Source organism: Lolium rigidum, chromosome 5, assembly GCF_022539505.1.
Source record: "Lolium rigidum isolate FL_2022 chromosome 5, APGP_CSIRO_Lrig_0.1, whole genome shotgun sequence".
In the NCBI taxonomy this organism is placed as follows: Eukaryota; Viridiplantae; Streptophyta; class Magnoliopsida; order Poales; family Poaceae; genus Lolium; species Lolium rigidum.
In genome coordinates this window covers 110,292,079-110,298,078 of record NC_061512.1, presented here as the reverse complement: position 1 = coordinate 110,298,078, position 6,000 = coordinate 110,292,079, and positions in this window count along the sequence as shown.

Below are 6,000 nucleotides of genomic sequence, written 5' to 3'. Positions count from 1 at the left end.
CTAAGCAAAATAAGATGCATAAAAGGATTAACATCACATGCGCTCATATGTGATATGATATGGCCCTTTTGTCTTTGCGCCTTTGATCTTCATCTCCAAAGCACGGACATGATCTCCATCATCAACGGGCATGATCTCCATCATCGTCGGCGAAGCACCAAGGTCAATGGCGCCATCTTCATGATTGTCCTCCATGTAGCAACTATTACAACTACTTTGAAATACTACTCAACATGAAATTTAAAGACAACCATAAGGTCTCCCGCCGTTGCCACAATACAAGAATGATCATCTCATACATAGTCATCATCACATTATGGCCATATCACATCACCAAACCCCGCAAAACAAGTTAGACGTTCTCTAATTTGGTTTGCATATTTTACGTGGTTTAGGGTTTTCGAGTGAGATCCAATCTACCTACGAACATGAACCACAACGGTGATACTAGTGTTGTCAATAGAAGAGTAAATTGAATCTTTACTATAGTAGGAGAGACAGACACCCGCAAAGCCTCTTATGCAATACAAGTTGCATGTCGAACGAGGAACAAGTCTCATGAACGCGGTCATGTAAAGTTAGTCCGAGCCGCTTCATCCCACTATGCCATAAAGATGCAAAGTACTCAACTAAAGATAACAAGAGCATCAACGCCCACAAAACCATTGTGTTCTACTCGTGCAACCATCTATGCATAGACACGGCTCGATACCACCGTAGGATAACGTTGCATAGAAAACAAAAACTTCCTACCGCGAACACGAAATCCAAGCCAAGATGCAATCTAGAAGACGGTAGCAACGAGGGGATTATCGAGTCTCACCCTTGAAGAGATTCCAAAGCCTACAAGATGAGGCTCTTGTTGCTGCGGTAGACATTCACTTGCCGCTTGCAAAAGCGCGTAGAAGATCTTGATCACGGCGCCACGAACGGCGCAGCACCTCCGTACTCGGTCACACGTTCGGTTGTTGATGAAGACGACGTCCACCTCCCGTTCCAAGTGGGCAGCGGAAGTAGTAGCTCCTTCTTGAATCCGGACAGCACGACGGCGTGGTGTCGATGGCGGTGGAGAACTCCGGCGGAGCTTCGCTAAAGCACGCGGGAGCTATGGAGGAGAGGGGGCGGCTAGGGTTTGGGAGGGGGTGGCCGGCCACTCAAGGGGGCGGCCGTGTTGTGGTCTTGGGGTGGCCGGCCCCTCCCCTTGGCCCCTCATTATATAGGTGGAAGCCCCAAGTGTTGGACTACAAGTCTCCGAATAAGACCCGAACCCAAAACCTTCCATGTGATAGGGAAACCTACCCAAGGTGGGAATCCCACTTGGGTGGGATTCCCCCCTTCCATGTGGGGGTGGCCGGCCCCCATAGGGGGAGTCCACTTGGGACTCCTCCCCCACTAGGGTTGGCCGGCCATGGAGGTGGAGTCCCTCCGGGACTCCACCTTCCTTGGTGGTTTCTTCCGAACTTTTCTAGAACCTTCTAGAACCTTCCATAGAACCTTCCGCATCATTTTAATTCACATAAAATGACATCCTATATATGAATCTTATTCTCCGGACCATTCCGGAACTCCTCGTGATGTCCAGGATCTCATCCGGGACTCCAAACAAATATTCGAACTCCATTCCATATTCAAGTTCTACCATTTCAACATCCAACTTTAAGTGTGTCACCCTACGGTTCGCGAACTATGCGGACATGGTTGAGTACTCACTCCGACCAATAACCAATAGCGGGATCTGGAGATCCATAATGGCTCCCACATATTCAACGATGACTTTAGTGATCGAATGAACCATTCACATACAATACCAATTCCCTTTGTCACGCGATATTTTACTTGTCCGAGGTTTGATCTTCGGTATCACTCTATACCTTGTTCAACCTCGTCTCCTGAAAAGTACTCTTTACTCGTACCGTGGTATGTGGTCTCTTATGAACTTATTCATATGCTTGCAAGACATTAGACGACATTCCACCGAGAGGGCCCAGAGTATATCTATCCATCATCGGATGGACAAATCCCACTGTTGATCCATATGCCTCAACTCATACTTTCCGGATACTTAATCCCACCTTTATAACCACCCATTTACGCAGTGGGCGTTTGGTGTAATCAAAGTACCTTTCCGGTATAAGTGATTTACATGATCTCATGGTCATAAGGACTAGGTAACTATGTATCGAAAGCTTATAGCAAATAACTTAATGACGAGATCTTATGCTACGCTTAATTGGGCGTGTCCATTACATCATTCATATAATGATATAACCTTGTTATTAATAACATCCAATGTTCATGATTATGAAACTAATCATCCATTAATCAACAAGCTAGTTTAAGAGGCATACTAGGGACTTCTTGTTGTCTACATATCACACATGTACTAATGTTTCGGTTAATACAATTATAGCATGGTATATAAACATTTATCATAAACATAAAGATATATATAATAACCACTTTTATTATTGCCTCTTGGGCATATCTCCAACAGGTTCATACTTGTGTTTGCTTCAAACAACCTTGCTAGCCAAAGCCTTGTACTGAGAGGAAATGTTTCTCGTGCATCCAAAACCTTGAGCCAAAACCTATGCCATTTGTGTCCACCATAACTACCGATATGTGGTATTTTTCTGCCATTCCAAAGTAAATTGCTTGCGTGCTACCTTTAAAATTTCATTCCTTGTCTTTGCAATACATAGCTCATGGGAAAGTAGCCTAAAAAACTATTGTGGTAATGAATATGTCGCTTATGTATCTTAGTTCTTATAAGTTGCTTGTTGAGCGGTAACCATGTTTCGGGGACGCCATCAACTTTTTTACTTTGTTGAATATCATGTGAGTTGCTATGCATGTTCGTCTTGTCTGAAGTAAGGGAGATTTCTCATGATTAAATGGTTTGAGTATGCATATTGTTAGAGAAGAACATTGGGCCGCCAACCAAAGCCATGTATCATGGTGGAAGTTTCAGCTTGGACATTAATCCTCAATCTCTTATGAGAATATTATTCGTTGTTGAATGCTTAAGCATTAAAGAGGAGTCCATTATCCGTTTTCTATGTTGTCCCGGTATGGATGTCCTTAAGTTGAGATCTATCAAAACCGAGAAATCAAATGCGATCTATCTCCTTGGACCTTTGTTCATGTGGCATAGAGGTACCCCTTTGTGACACTTGGTTGAAACATATGTAATGCAATGATAATCCATGGAAGTCCGAGCTAATTAGGACAAGGTGCGGGCACTATTGGTATTCGATGCATGAGGCTTGCAACTTATAGGAGGTTTTATGCATAATCGATACGTCTCCGACGTATCGATAATTTCTTATGTTCCATGCCACATTATTGATGTTATCTACATGTTTTATGCACACTTTATGTCATATTCGTGCATTTTCCGGAACTAACCTATTAACAAGATGCCGAAGTGCCGCTGTCTTTGTCGCTGTTTTTGGTTTCGAAATCCTAGTAAGGAAATATTCTCGAATTGGACGAAATCAAAGCCCAGGGGCCTATTTTCTCACGAAGCTTCCGAAGTCCGAAGGAGAGACGAAGAGGGGCCACGGAGGGGCCACACTATAGGGCGGCGCGGCCCCTCCCTGGCCGCGCCGGCCGTGGTGTGGGGCCCCCGTGCCGCCTCTTGACCTGCCCTTTCGCCTATAAAAAGTCTCCGTGACGAAAACCCCGCACCGAGAACCACGATACGGAAAACCTTCCGCAGACGCCGCCGCCGCCGATCCCATCTCGGGGATCCAGAGATCGCTCCCGCACCCTGCCGGAGAGGGGAATCATCTCCCGGAGGACTCTACGCCGCCATGGTCGCCTCCGGTGTGATGTGTGAGTAGTCTACCCCTCGGACTATGGGTCCATAGCAGTAGCTAGATGGTTGTCTTCTCCCCATTGTGCTATCATTGTCGGATCTTGTGAGCTGCCTAACATGATCAAGATCATCTATCCGTAATTCTATATGTTGCGTTTGTTGGGATCCGATGAATAGAGAATACTTGTTATGTTGATTATCAAAGTTATGCTATGTGTTGTTTATGATCTTGCATGCTCTCCGTTACTAGTAGATGCTCTGGCCAAGTAGATGCTTGTAACTCCAAGAGGGAGTACTTATGCTCGATAGTGGGTTCATGCCTCGCATTGACACCGGGACAATGTGACGAAAGTTCTAAGGTTGTGTTGTGCTCGTTGCCACTAGGGATAAAACATTAGTGCTATGTTCAAGGATGTAGTCACTAGTTACATTACGCACCATACTTAATGCAATTGTCTCGTTGCTTTGCAACTTAATACCGGAGGGGGTTCGGATGATAACTCCGAAGGTGGACTTTTTAGGCATAGATGCAGTTGGATGGCGGTCTATGTACTTTGTCGTAATGCCCAATTAAATCTCACTATACTCATCATGATATGTATGTGCATGGTCATGCTCTCTTTATTTGTCAATTGCCCAACTGTAATTTGTTCACCCAACATGCTGTTCGTCTTATGGGAGAGACACCTCTAGTGAACTGTGGACCCCGGTCCAATTCTCTTTACTGAAATACAATCTACTGTAATACTGTTCTACTGTTTTTCTGCAAACAATCATCTTCCACACAATACGGTTAACTCTTTGTTACAGCAAGCCGGTGAGATTGACAACCTCACTCGTTTCGTTGGGGCAAAGTATCTTGGTTGTGTTGTGCAGGTTCCACGTTGGCGCCGGAATCACTGGTGTTGCGCCGCACTACATCTCGCCACCATCAACCTTCAACGTGCTTCTTGACTCCTACTGGTCCGATTAAACCTTGGTTTCTTACTGAGGGAAACTTGCCGCTGTGCGCATCACACCTTCCTTTTGGGGTTCCCAACGGACGTGCCAACCACACGCATCAAGCAAATTTCTGGCGCCGTTGCCGGGGACGTGAAGGAACAAGATTTCTAACTCCCACGTCAACTACGCGCCAGCAAAAATTTCTGGCGCCGTTGCCGGGGAGATCAAGACACGCTGCAAGGGGAGCCTCCACTTCTCAATCTCTTTACTTTGTTTTTGTCTTGCTTAGTTTTATTTACTACTTTGTTTGCTGCACTAAATCAAAATAAAAAAAATTAGTTGCTAGTTTTACTTTACTTGCTATCTTGTTTGCTATATCAAAAACACAAAAAAAATTTAGTTTACTTGCATTTACTTTATTCATCATGTTTCCTTTTAATTTTACCACAAAAAGCATACCGGTAGGACATGGGTCTATAGTTGGGAGAAATAATATAGAAGAATTTTTCAATCATGTTAGTACAATTGAAAATTTTGAAGATAAACACTTGGTAGACCTTGCGCCTACTTATGAAATTGCTGCTGCGCATTTAGTTCGCTTGTTGGAAACTAAATTTGTTAATCTTAATCCTATAATCCAACACATGTTCTTCACACTTGGTGATATGGAAGAAGGGGAAAAGAAAGATTTTGTGGTAGAAACCCTTCTTAGAGAATTTGGTGGTCTAGCAAGAGAAGCTAGAAAGGTGTTTGCTAAATTTAATATGCTTGGTTCTCCAACTAATTTTGTTAGTCTCCTTGAAAAGATGGATATGGATAGAATAAGATACACTAATAATATTGATGATGGAGGGGAGATCAAAGCACCAATACCATGTAAGCTCTTAGCTATGAATGATGCATTAGAAAATAACTATGCTTGGCTAGTTCCTGAAAATTTGTTTGATGAGAGTAGCACGCCTAAGACTAATGAAAAGGGAGATGCTGAAACTTATGTATCCAATATACTATGCCTAGTTGAGAAAACTCCACACCCCGCTGAGAATGCATCACCCTTCGATAATACTTGATACACACTTTCTGCGCCTAGCTGAAAGGCGTTAAAGAAAAGCGCTTATGGGAGACAACCCATGTTTTTACCTACAGTACTTTGTTTTTATTTTGTGTCTTGGAAGTTGTTTACTACTGTAGCAACCTCTCCTTATCTTAGTTTTGTGTTTTGTTGTGCCAAGTTAAGC